Below are 13,720 nucleotides of genomic sequence, written 5' to 3'. Positions count from 1 at the left end.
CAGCGGGTGATCCATGCATTGACATTTTTCATTCGGTGGAGCCACTGGAGGGGAGCATGGTCCGAGCAGAGGGTGAATGGGCGCCCCAGCAAGTAATACCGCAGGGCGCCGACCACCCACCGGATGGCCAGGCACTCCCTCTCCACCGTGTTGTATCTGGTCTCCCTCTCGGATAGTTTCCGGCTGATGTAAAGCACTGGGCGGTCAACGCCCCGCACCTGCTGGGACAGAACAGCCCCCAACCCCCTTCTCGATGCATCAGTCTGCAGGACAAATGGGAGAGAGGAGTTAGGTGTGTGGAGAAGAGGCTCCCCACAGAGGGTCTGCTTTACCCTCTCAAGTGACGCCTGGCACTGCTCCGTCCACCGGACCGGATTAGAGGCACCTTTTCGGGTAAGGTCGGTCAAGGGGCTGGTCAGCTCCGCGAAGTTGGGAATAAATCGCCGGTAATATCCGGCCAGCCCCAAAAACCACCTCACCTCTTTCTTGGTCTTAGGTTTTGGGCAGGCTGCAATCGTTGCTGTCTTGTCTACCTGTGGACGCACCTGTCCGCCCGCCGCCCAAGTGGTACCCCAGATACCGTACCTCCCTCCGTCCAACTGCACACTTCTTTGGGTTGGCTGTGAGCCCCGCCTGCCACAGTGACTCCGGCACTGCCGCCACCTGCTGATCATGCTCCGCCCAGCTGTTGCTATGGATGATGACGTCATCCAGGTAAGCGGCAGCATACGCAGCATGCGGCCGCAGGACCCGATCCATAAGGCGTTGAAAAGTGGCTTGGGCCCCGAACAACCCGAACGGAAGTGTGACAAATTGGTACAACCCGTACGGAGTGGAGAAGGCCGTTTTTTCCTTAGACTCTGGAGACAAGGGAATCTGCCAGTAGCCCTTGGTCAAATCCAGTGTCGTAAAAAAACTATCAGTGCCCAGGCGATCCAGGAGCTCGTCGACCCGGGGCATAGGATAGGCATCAAATCGTGACACATCATTCACCTTGCGATAGTCCATCCCAATACGCTCAAATGGGACCTCAATCAGCGGCAATGTGCGCAAAGTGCTTTCAGGACGGCCTGTTGGTTAACCAACTGGCATTCGGAGCAGGACGCGCACGTCTGCCCGAACGCCTGGCCAATATTATACAATTCATTGTTTTTTCATACCCCATATGCCCCGCCATCGGGTTATAATGAGCCGCCTGGAAAACGATTTCCCGACAGCTTTTCGGCACCAACAGCTGTGTTATGATTTCCTCTGTCTGAGTGTCACGACTCACTCTGTCCCTGCACAATGAAAAATGCGGATATGTTAGCACTGCGTCAGGGTGCACCATATGACCATCAATTTTTATCACCTGATCCAAGGCATAGCGTAGAGTATCATCACGAGACTGCTCGAGTGGACAATCTTCCATGGAGTCGAACACGGGAACCGACGGAGCCGCCTGTGAAGGTACCGTCGGCTCCCCCTCCCCGTCTGCAGTGTCGGACAACCTCGCGTCACCGCTGAGGACAGCACACATATCCCATGACCCTGACGGTCGTGAGCGCACCCCCACACACTGCCCCACTAATCTATCAAACCTGGGCCAATGGGTTCCCAAAATCAGGGGGTGCGCCAGGCAGGAGCTAACCGCGGCCTTCACACTATGCTTTTTCCCCTTATAGCGAATTTCAACCGGGACCACGGGGTATCTGTGAATATCCCCATGCACACACCTAATATCCACCCATTCTGCCTCTATCAAAGCCCCAGGTCGAATCAGATTCTGGTGAACTATACTGTGTGCAGCCCGAGTCCACCATTGCCTGATGTGTACCCCCCTGAATCCTTACTGGAACGCTGTACGTCCCTCCTGGACCGGGGGAGGGCGCTGGAGGGCCAACAACCCAAATCACCTGTCCGACCTCCATGAGCGGGCACTCGCGACGAAAATGACTGGGCTGCCCTCACCTCCAACACCCCTGCCCCGCCAACTGAGGGACCCTCTGTGGGTCGGGAGCAGGACTTGTAGCGGCTGGAACATGGGGTGGAAAGAGAGGGCAGGAAAGGTTGGTGCGGGGGAGAGGAGACGGTTGTGCTGTTGCCAGCTGAGAGCCAGCTGTTGACAGCCTCCTCCGGGGCGCTGGTGTTGGCCGGCCCAGCGATGCTGGCCGAGCCTCCGGTGTCCGGCCCTGGAAAAAAACGGCCAGATGGTCCTCCGCAAGGGTGATCGCGGCCTCCAGGTCAGTGGGTCGGTGGCAGCGTACCCACTCCGCCGTACGACTTGGCAGCCCCTCCACGAACTGTTCCAGGACGATTTGTCCCAGCATCATCCGCTCTCCATTCGAGTCCCCTGGCAGCAGCCACCGTGTCGCTGCGTCGGTCAACTGCTGCGCATAGGTGAACGGGCGGTCCGTGGGGCCCAGTTTGGTCCTTCTGAACCGGCGGCGATGGTCCTCCGCCGAGTACCCCAGGCGATCCAGGACTGCCCTCTTGACGTCCGCGTACTGGCTTCGAGAGCGAGCAGGAAGGCTCAGCGCCGCCTTTTGGGCGTCCCCAGACAGGAGGGGAAGCAACCGCACGGCCCACTCCGCCTCCGGCCATCTGCACGCCGCCGCCGTTGCCTCGAACATCCCCAGAAATGACTAAGGGTCGTCTTCAGGCGTCATGTTATACAGGACGACCCCAGCGAGCGAGGGGGCCGGTGCCGCTGCCCCGGCTCGAGCCACCAGTGCTTCCAGCAGCTCCGTCTGCCGTTCCGCCTGGCCCTGCAGTGTGGCCAGCTGCTGCCTGCCAAGAGCCGCCTGGTCCTGATTCATCGCCGCGACCTCCGCCAGCATTTGGGCCAGAGCTGTTATGGGCTATTGCGGTTCCGTCATGTCTCCTCTGCTGAATCCCAGTTGGGTGCCAATGTGGCGGCCTGTTGCCACTGCGGGTTCTCTCAGAGAGACTCAGAGACAGCGGACGGTTCAACGTATAATTTATTTAACCCTTTTTCACGAATGTGGAGTCGTTCGCAGGCCTTACCTCCCGGTTCGTGCTGCCGACTCCACTTCAATCCTCCTTCCAGCTCCAGCACGCTACTGAGTTTTTAAAAGAGGACAGTCATTAGACAAGTGACTGCTGGTGTACTAATCACTCACCTAGTCCTACTCCCCAGAGCTCTCTCCACAGCTCTCTCCTGCAGCTGAAGCACCACGCCACCTCCACAGCCATGTTGATAGGTCCACACAGACTTCAAGCCAGAACTTCTGGACAGGCGCACAAAAACACAAAGCGTGTGCATAATCATCAGGTGTGTTATCTGTGCAATGTGAGCAGATGTTTGAGTGTGTTAGACCCATCCTGAACATCCTTTGTCCTGTATAGTGTGTTCTATGAAGAATTTTGTATTGTATGAGCTGTAAATTAGGATTCTGGAGTCATTCTGAAGGCGTTCAAACATATTTGTGGCCAGAAGCTATGACTAGAACTGATGGATAAATCTGCCTCCCATTTTGAGGACGGTAGAGACATTGTGTCATCTATCTTAGACAATAATTTATATATTTTTGATAGTAGTTTTGGGGTGCAGATGCTTAGAAATTCTGCTACCCTAATCGGGAGTTGTAAGTCTGGTTGGTGGAGGATATATTTCTTTGTTATTATAGACTTAAGTTGTTGATATTCTAGGAATTTATTGCTGCCTATCTCATGTTGTGATATGAGCTCATCAAATGAAATAAAATGTCCATTTTGGATTATATGTTCCAGATGTTTGATTCCTTTGATCTTCCACAGAGTAAAGTTTAGCATTTTTTTGTTTTGCAGGATGTCAGGATTGTTCCAGATGGGTGTAAGCTTACACGGGACAAGTGAAGACTTTGTTATTTTAAGAAATTCCCACCAGGCTGTCAGAGAGGTGCTGATGTCAATGCTTTTGAAACATTTGTGATTTTTTACGTTTTGACTAATAAGTGGCAGGTCAGAGATTTCCAGATTATCACACAATGCTTGTTCTATATTTATCCATGTTCATCTATTGGGCTAGGTTTAAACCATTTTGATATATACCGTAACCTATTGGCTAAGGAATAGTGCTGAAAATTAGGTAAATCTAATCCACCACTGTCCTTGGTCTTCTGTAGGGTTTTTAAACTAATACGTGGTGGTTTGTTTTTCCACAGAAATTTGGAGATGCATGAATCTAGTGACTTAAACCAAGTAGCAGGTGGTTTTATGGGGATCATTGAGAACAAATAGTTAACTTTTGGTAGTATCATCATTTTAATGGTTTTAACTCTCCCCATAAGTGATATAGGTAAGGACTTCCAACGAGAGAGATTGTCCTCTACTGTCTTTAATAATTGCACATAATTTAGCTTTGTTAGCTCTGAGAGCCTGGAGGAAATGTTTATGCCTAAATATCTAATATTTCCTGACTGTAAAGTGATCGCAGGTATATTCTGGACCCTACAGTTAATAGGCAGAACTGTGGTCTTAGACCAATTGATAGAGTAGTCAGAAAGTGCTGAGAATTTATTTATGAGTGTGATCGTGTGAGTGAGAGACATCTGTGAGTTCTGAAGGAAAAGTAATACATCATCAGCATAAAGACTTATTTTATGCTCAATATTTTGGGGTTGGATGCCTTTAATATTTCTATCTTGTCTGATAGCAGCTGCTAAAGGTTTGATGAAAATAGCCAAAAGTGAGGGCGAAAGTGGGCAACCCTGTCTTTTACTTCTCTGCAGACTGAAGCTTGGAGAAGTTTGATCATTTGTCCTGACACTTGCATTTGGGGAGTCAGTTATTTTCTTGTGAGGAGATAAGAGGCTTTAATAATAATATGTTGCAAGAGAGAACAACACAGTACAGAATACAGAGCTGCTCTGACCACTGAAGCAAAAACACACAGTTATATTGCCCGCTCATCACGTCATCTGTTTTTGGGTATAGTTGATTGTTCTTCTAACTTTCCTTTTGTCCCGTATTTAAGAAACGCGACACCGAATGAGCGGTCAGAACAACGCCTCAATACGGTGTTCCTGTGGTGTTTTTATAAAATGCGGTGAAAAAAAAGGTGTGAATGCCCCATAGAAAACTAAAAGGTGGAGCGGAAGTGTTCGGCTGCAAGAAGGTGTGAATGTCCGACTATATTTGGTGAAAAGCAGGTGAAGCAAGGTCTGAATGCCCAACCTTACATCATCAAAAGCGAGATCAGAGGTTTTTGGCTGCAAGAAGGCCATAGTTTGCCAAAAGCGGGTAAGGTGCGAATGACCGACTAAATATCAACAAAAGTGGGGGCGGAGGTCTTCGGATGCAAGTGGGTGTGAATATCCCACCATACAAGTATGGTGGAGAGGAAGCTGTGAATGGCTGACCATAGTTTGCAAAAAGCTGGTGAGAAAAGGTGCGAATGTCCAACCATACATGATCAAAACAGGGAGCGGAGGTGTTTGGCTGCGACAAGGTGTGAATGTCCACCCATAATTAATGAAAAGCGGGCAAAGAGTAGGTTCGAATGCCCAACCATACATCAACAAAAGCTGGAGTGGATGTGTTTGGCTACAAGAAGGTTTGAATGTCCGAGCATAGTTTGTAAAAAGTGGGTAAGAAAAAGTTCGAATGCCTGAACATACACCATCAAAAGAGGGAGCGGAGGTGTTCCGCTGTAAGACGGTGTGAATGTCCGACCATAATTGGTAAAAAGCGGGTAAGATAAGGTTAAAATACCCGACTGTACACAATCAATAGCGGGAGCGAAGTTGTTCGGCTACAAGAAAGTGTGTAAGTCCGACCATGGTTTGTAAAACGCGGGTAAGACAAGGTGCGAATGCCCGACAATGTATGATCAAAAGAGGGAGCGGAGGTGTTCAGCTGCAAGAAGGTCTGAATGTCCACCAATAATTACTGAAAAACGGGTAAGAAAAGGTGTGAATGCCCAACTATACATCATCAAAAGCAGAAGTGGATGTGTTCGGCCACAAGAAGGTTTGAATGTCCGACCATAGTTTGTAAAAGGCGGGTAAGAAAAGGTTCGAATGCCCGAACATACACAATCAAAAGAGGGAGCGGAGGTGTTTCGCTGCAAGAAGGTGTGAATATCCGAGCATAGTTTGTAAAAAGTGGGTAAGAAAAGGTTCGAATGCCAGAACATACACCATCAAAAGAGGGAGCGGAGGTGTTCCGCTGTAAGATGGTGTGAATGTCCGACCATAGTTGGTAAAAAGCGGGTAAGAAAAGTTTAAAGTACCCGACTCTACACAATCAATAGCGGGAGCGGAGGTGCTCGGCTAAAAGAAGGTGTGAAAGTCCGACCATGGTTTGTAAAAAGCGGGTAAGAAAAGGTTCAAATGCCAAAATATACACCATCAAAAGCGGAAGCCGAGGTGTTCGGCTGCAAGTAGGTGTGAATGTCAGATCATAATTTGCAAAAAGCTGAGGAGAAAGGTGTGAATGACCGACAATAATTGCTGAAAAATGTGTTAGAAGAAGTAAGAATGCTGGACCATTCATCATCAAAAGCGGGAGAAGAGGTGTTCCGCTGTAAGAAGGTGTGAATGTCCAACCATAATTGGTAAAAAGCGGGTAAGAAAAGGTTAAAATACCCGACTGTACACAATCAATAGCGGGAGCGGAGTTGTTTGGCTACTAAAAGGTGTGAAAGTCCAACTATGGTTTGTAATAAGCGGGTAAGAAAAGGTGCGAATGCCCGACAATGTATGATCAAAAGAGGGAGCGGAGGTTTTCGGCTGCAAGAAGGTCTAAATGTCCAACCATAATTTGTAAAAACCGGGGAAGAAAAGGCTCGGAAGCCCGACTATACACCATCAAAAGCGGGAGCGGAGGTGTTCATCTGCAAGAAGGTCTGAATGTCCATCAATAATTGCTAGAAAACATGAAAAAAAATTACATAACATACACAACATACACCATCAAAAGAGGGAGCGGAGGTGTTCCGCTGTAAGAAGGTGTGAATGTCCGACCATTGTTTGTAAAAAGCGGGTAAGAAAAGGTTCGAATGCCAAAATATACACCATCAAAAGCGGAAGCCGAGGTGTTCGGCTGCAAGTAGGTGTGAATGTCAGATCATAATTTGCAAAAAGCTGAGGAGAAAGGTGTGAATGACTGACAATAATTGCTGAAAAATGTGTTAGAAAAAGTAAGAATGCCGGACCATTCATCATCAAAAGCGGGAGAAGAGGTGTTCGGCTGCACGAAGCTGTGAATGTCCAGCCATAATTACTCAAAAACGGGTGAGAAAATATAGTATTGCCAGACCATAATTGATCCGCTGTAAGAAGGTGTGAATGTCCAACCATAATTGGTAAAAAGCGGGTAAGAAAAGGTTAAAATACCCGACTGTACACAATCAATAGCGGGAGCGGAGTTGTTTGGCTACTAAAAGGTGTGAAAGTCCAACCATGGTTTGTAATAAGCGGGTAAGAAAAGGTGCGAATGCCCGACAATGTATGATCAAAAGAGGGAGCGGAGGTTTTCGGCTGCAAGAAGGTCTAAATGTCCAACCATAATTTGTAAAAACCGGGGAAGAAAAGGCTCGGAAGCCCGACTATACACCATCAAAAGCGGGAGCGGAGGTGTTCATTTGCAAGAAGGTCTGAATGTCCATCAATAATTGCTAGAAAACATGAAAAAAATTTTTTCGAATATCCAACCGCACATGATCATAAGTGGGAGAGGAGGTGTTCAGCTGCAAGAAGGTGTGAATGTCCACCCATAATTCCTCAAAAATTGGTAAAAAAAAAGGTGCGAATGCCCAACCATACATCATCAAAAGCAGGACTGGAAGTGTTCGGCTACAAGAAGGTTTGAATGTCCGAGCATACACCATCAAAAGAGGGAGCGGAGGTGTTCCGCCATAAGAAGGTGTGGATGTCCGACCGTAGTTGGTAAAAAGTGGGTAAGAAAAGGTTAAAATACCTGACTGTACACAATCAATAGCGGGAGCGAATGTGTTCGGCTACAAGAAGGTGTGAAAGTCCGACCATGTTTTGTAATAAGCGGGTAAGAAAAGGTGCGAATGCCCGACAATGTATGATCAAAAGAGGGAGCGGAGGTTTTCGGCTGCAAGAAGGTCTAAATGTCCAACCATAATTTGTAAAAACCGGGGAAGAAAAGGCTCGGAAGCCCGACTATACACCATCAAAAGCGGGAGCGGAGGTGTTCATTTGCAAGAAGGTCTGAATGTCCATCAATAATTGCTAGAAAACATGAAAAAAAAATTTCGAATATCCAACCGCACATGATCATAAGTGGGAGAGGAGGTGTTCAGCTGCCATAAGGTGTGAATGTCCACCCATAATTCCTCAAAAATGGGTAAAAAAAAAGGTGCGAATGCCCAACCATACATCATCAAAAGCAGGACTGGAAGTGTTCCGCCATAAGAAGGTGTGAATGTCCGACCGTAGTTGGTAAAAAGTGGGTAAGAAAAGGTTAAAATACCCGACTGTACACAATCAATAGCGGGAGCGAATGTGTTCGGCTACAAGAAGGTGTGAAAGTCCGACCATGTTTTGTAAATAGCGGGTAAGAAAAGGTGCGAATGCCCGACAATGTATGATCAAAAGAGGGAGCGGAGGTTTTCGGCTAAAAGAAGGTCTGAATGTCCAACCATAATTTGTAAAAACCGGGGAAGAAAAGGCTCGAAAGCCCAACTATACACCATCAAAAGCGGGAGCAGAGGGATTCAGCTGCAAGAAGGTCTGAATGTCCATCAATAATTGCTAGAAAACATTAAAGAAAATTTTCGAATATCAAACCGCACATGATCATAAATGGGAGCGGAGGTGTTCAGCTGCAAGAAGGTGTGAATGTCCACCCATAATTAATGAAAAGCGGGCAAAGAGTAGGTTCGAATGCCCAACCATACATCAACAAAAGCAGGAGTGGATGTGTTTGGCTACAAGAAGGTTTGAATGTCCGAGCATAGTTTGTAAAAAGCGGGTATGAAAAGGTTCGAATGCCCGAACATACACAATCAAAAGAGGGAGCGGAGGTGTTTCGCTGCAAGAAGGTGTGAATGTCCGAGCATAGTTTGTAAAAAGTGGGTAAGAAAAGGTTCGAATGCCAGAACATACACCATCAAAAGAGGGAGCGGAGGTGTTCCGCTGTAAGAAGGTGTGAATGTCCGACCATAGTTGGTAAAAAGCGGGTAAGAAAAGGTTAAAGTACCCGACTCTACACAATCAATAGCGGGAGCGGAGTTAATCGGCTAAAAGAAGGTGTGAAAGTCCGACCATGGTTTGTAAAAAGCGGGTAAGAAAAGGTTCGAATGCCAAAATATACACCATCAAAAGCGGAAGCCGAGGTGTTCGGCTGCAAGTAGATGTGAATGTCAGATCATAATTTGCAAAAAGCTGAGGAGAAAGGTGTGAATGACTGACAATAATTGCTGAAAAATGTGTTAGAAAAAGTAAGAATGCCGGACCATTCATCATCAAAAGCGGGAGAAGAGGTGTTCGGCTGCAAGAAGCTGTGAATGTCCAGCCATAATTACTCAAAAACGGGTAAGAAAAGGTAGTATTTCCAGACCATAATTTATCCGCTGTAAGAAGGTGTGAATGTCCAACCATAATTGGTAAAGAGCGGGTAAGAAAAGGTTAAAATACCCGACTGTACACAATCAATAGCGGGAGCGGAGTTGTTTGGCTACTAAAAGGTGTGAAAGTCCAACCATGGTTTGTAATAAGCGGGTAAGAAAAGGTGCGAATGCCCGACAATGTATGATCAAAAGAGGGAGCGGAGGTTTTCGGCTGCAAGAAGGTCTAAATGTCCAACCATAATTTGTAAAAACCGGGGAAGAAAAGGCTCGGAAGCCCGACTATACACCATCAAAAGCGGGAGCGGAGGTGTTCATTTGCAAGAAGGTCTGAATGTCCATCAATAATTGCTAGAAAACATGAAAAAAAATGTTAGAATATCCAACCGCACATGATCATAAGTGGGAGAGGAGGTGTTCAGCTGCAAGAAGGTGTGAATGTCCACCCATAATTCCTCGAAAATGGGTAAAAAAAAAAAGGTGCGAATGCCCAACCATACATCATCAAAAGCAGGACTGGAAGTGTTCGGCTACAAGAAGGTTTGAATGTCCGAGCATACACCATCAAAAGAGGGAGCGGAGGTGTTACGCCATAAGAAGGTGTGAATGTCCGACCGTAGTTGGTAAAAAGTGGGTAAGAAAAGGTTAAAATACCCGACTGTACACAATCAATAGCGGGAGTGAATGTGTTTGGCTACAAAAAGGTGTGAAAGTCCGACCATGTTTTGTAAATAGCGGGTAAGAAAAGGTGCGAATGCCCGACAATGTATGATCAAAAGAGGGAGCGGAGGTTTTCGGCTAAAAGAAAGTCTGAATGTCCAACCATAATTTGTAAAAACCGGAGAAGAAAAGGCTCGAAAGCCCGACTCTACACCATCAAAAGTGGGAGCAGAGGGGTTCAGCTGCAAGAAGGTCTGAATGTCCATCAATAATTGCTAGAAAACATTAAAGAAAATTTTCGAATATCAAACCGCACATGATCATATGCGGGAGTTCCGCCATAAGAAGGTGTGAATGTCCGACCGTAGTTGGTAAAAAGTGGGTAAGAAAAGGTTAAAATACCCGACTGTACACAATCAATAGCGGGAGTGAATGTGTTTGGCTACAAGAAGGTGTGAAAGTCCGACCATGTTTTGTAAATAGCGGGTAAGAAAAGGTGCGAATGCCCGACAATGTATGATCAAAAGAGGGAGCGGAGGTTTTCGGCTAAAAGAAGGTCTGAATGTCCAACCATAATTTGTAAAAACCGGAGAAGAAAAGGCTCGAAAGTCCGACTCTACACCATCAAAAGCGGGAGCAGAGGGGTTCAGCTGCAAGAAGGTCTGAATGTCCACCCATAATTCCTCAAAAATGGGTAAAAAAAAAGGTGCGAATGCCCAACCATACATCATCAAAAGCAGGACTGTATGTGTTTGGCTACAAGAAAGTTTGAATGTCCGAGCATCGTTTGTAAAGAGCGGGTAAGAAAAGGTTCGACTGCCCGAACATACACCATCAAAAGAGGAAGCGGAGGTGTTCCGCTATAAGAAGGTGTGAATGACCGACCTTAGTTGGTAAAAAAGCGGGTAAGAAAAGGTTAAAATGCCCGACTGTACACAATCAATAACGGGAGGAGATGTGTTCGGCTACAAGAAGGTGTGAAAGTCCGACCATGTTTTGTAAAAAGCGGTTAAGAACAGGTGCGAATGCCCGACAATGTATGATCAAAAGAGGGAGCGGAGGTTTTCGGCTTCAAGAAGGTCTGAATGTCCACCCATAATTTGTAAAAACCGGGAAAGAAAAGGCTCGAAAGCCCGACTATACACCATCAAAAGCGGGAGCAGAGGTGTTCAGCTGCAAGAAGGTCTCAATGTCCATCAATAATTGCTAGAAAACATGAAAGAAAATTTTCGAATATCAAACCGCACATGATCATATGCGGGAGAGGAGGTGTTCAGCTGTAAGAAGGTGTGAATGTCCACCCATAATTCCTGAAAAATGGGTAAAAAAAGGTGTGAATGTCAGATCATAATTTGAAAAAAACCTGATGAGAAATGGTGAGAATGCCCGACTATACACCATCAAATGCGGGAGTGGAGGTGTTCGGCTGTGAGTAGGGTAGGTGTGAATGTCCAACCATACTTGCTGAAAAATATGACAAAGCAGTTTTCACTTGGTTTGAGTGAAGGAATTCATTTTATATCAAAATCCGAAATTGTGTAGAACTCGTGGAAATAAGTTTATTCTCGGATTCCTAAAGGTTTAGTGTTGTTCTTTGGTATACTGCAAAGTAATACTTTCTATTTTGTTGAAACCGATTCAGACATGGATAAATATGAAGGACGAAGCAGTTTTAACTTGGTTTGAGTGAAGGAATTAATTTTATATCAAAATCCGAAATTGTGTAGAACTGGTGAAAAGAAGCTTATTCTCGGATTACTAAAGGTTTAGTGTTATTCTTTGGTATACTGCAAAGTAATACATTCTTTTTTGTTGAAACCTATTCAGACATGGATAAATATTAAGGACAAAGCAGTTTTAACTTGGTTTGAGTGAACGAATTCATTTTATATCAAAATCCGAAATTGTGTAGAACTCGTGAAAAGAAGCTTATTCTCGGATTCCTGAAAAAATTTAATGTTGTTCTTTCCTATCCTGCAAAGTACAACGTTCTTTTTTGTTTAAAGCTATTCAGACATGGATAAATATTAAGGACAAAGCAGTTTTAACTTGGTTTGAGTGAAGGAATTCATTTTATATCAAAATCTAAAATTGTGTAGAACTGGTGAAAAGAAGCTTATTCTCGGATTTCTAAAGGTTTAGTGTTGTTCTTTGGCATACTGCAAAGTAATACTTTCTTTTTTGTTGAAACCTATTCAGACATGGATAAATATGAAGGACAAAGCAGTTTTAACTTGGTTTGAGTGAAGGAATTCATTTTATATCAAAATCCGAAATTGTGTAGAACTCGTCAATCGACGCTTATTCTCGGATTCCTGAAAAGGTTTAGAGTTGTTCTTTCCTATCCTGCAAAGTACAACGTTCTTTTTTTGTTTAAAGCTATTTAGACATGGCTAAATATGAAGGACAAAGCAGTTTTAACTTGGTTTGAGTGAAGGAATTCATTTTATATCAAAATACGAAATTGTGTAGAACTCGTGAAAATAAGATTATTCTCGGATTCCTAAAGGTTTAGAGTTGTTCTTTCCTATCCTGCAAAGTACAACGTTCTTTTTTGTTTAAAGCTTTTTAGACATGGATAAATATGAAGGACAAAGTGGTTTTAACTTGGTTTGAGTGAAGGAATTCATTTTATATCAAAATCCAGAGTTGTGCATTATGGCAGCAGAATTGTAGTCTGAATACCTTTTATGCCAAACAGATTTGCCTTGCCAAGGGAAGTTTTATAAATGTTTATTGTTTATGTTTAAAATATGTAAACTAGCAGAATAATTAATTCATCCTCCTGGTCCCTCCCACCCCGGAGAGGGCAGCCAGAGACTGGCTGCAATAGGCATCCCCGCTACCTGGGACCCAACACAGGGCAGGAGGGCCTGATGTCCACCAGGCTCGGGGCCTGCAGTCACCATATTCCGGGAGCTACTGTACCCCCAGAAGGCACTGCTTTGTCCTTCATATTTATCCATGTCTAAATAGCTTTAAACAAAAAAAGAACGTTGTACTTTGTAGGATAGGAAAGAACAACTCTAAACCTTTTCAGGAATCCGAGAATAAGCGTCGATTGACGAGTTCTACACAATTTCGGATTTTGATATAAAATTAATTCCTTCACTCAAACCAAGTTAAAACTGCTTTGTCCTTCATATTTATCCATATCTGAACCGGTTTCAACAAAATAGAAGGTATTACTTTGCAGTATATTAAAGAACAACACTAAACCTTTAGGAATCCAAGAATAAACTTATTTCCACGAGTTCTACACAATTCCGGATTTTGATATAAAATGAATTCCTTCACTCAAACCAAGTGAAAACTGCTTTGTCATATTTTTCAGCAAGTATGGTCGGACATTCACACCTACTCACAGCCAAACACCTCCGCTCCCGCATTTGATGGTGTATAGTCGGGCATTCTCACCATTTCTCATCAGGTTTTTGCAAATTATGATCTGACATTCACATCCAGTCCTGCTTTTGATGATGTATGGTTGGGCATTCGCACCTTTTTTTTTTTTACCCATTTTTCAGGAATTATGGGTGG

Source organism: Leuresthes tenuis, unplaced genomic scaffold (assembly GCF_036924035.1).
Source record: "Leuresthes tenuis unplaced genomic scaffold, fLeuTen1.0.hap1 SCAF_10, whole genome shotgun sequence".
NCBI lineage: Eukaryota > Metazoa > Chordata > Actinopteri > Atheriniformes > Atherinopsidae > Leuresthes > Leuresthes tenuis.
The sequence above is the reverse complement of the archived record's forward strand: the minus strand, read 5'-3'. Positions refer to the sequence as shown.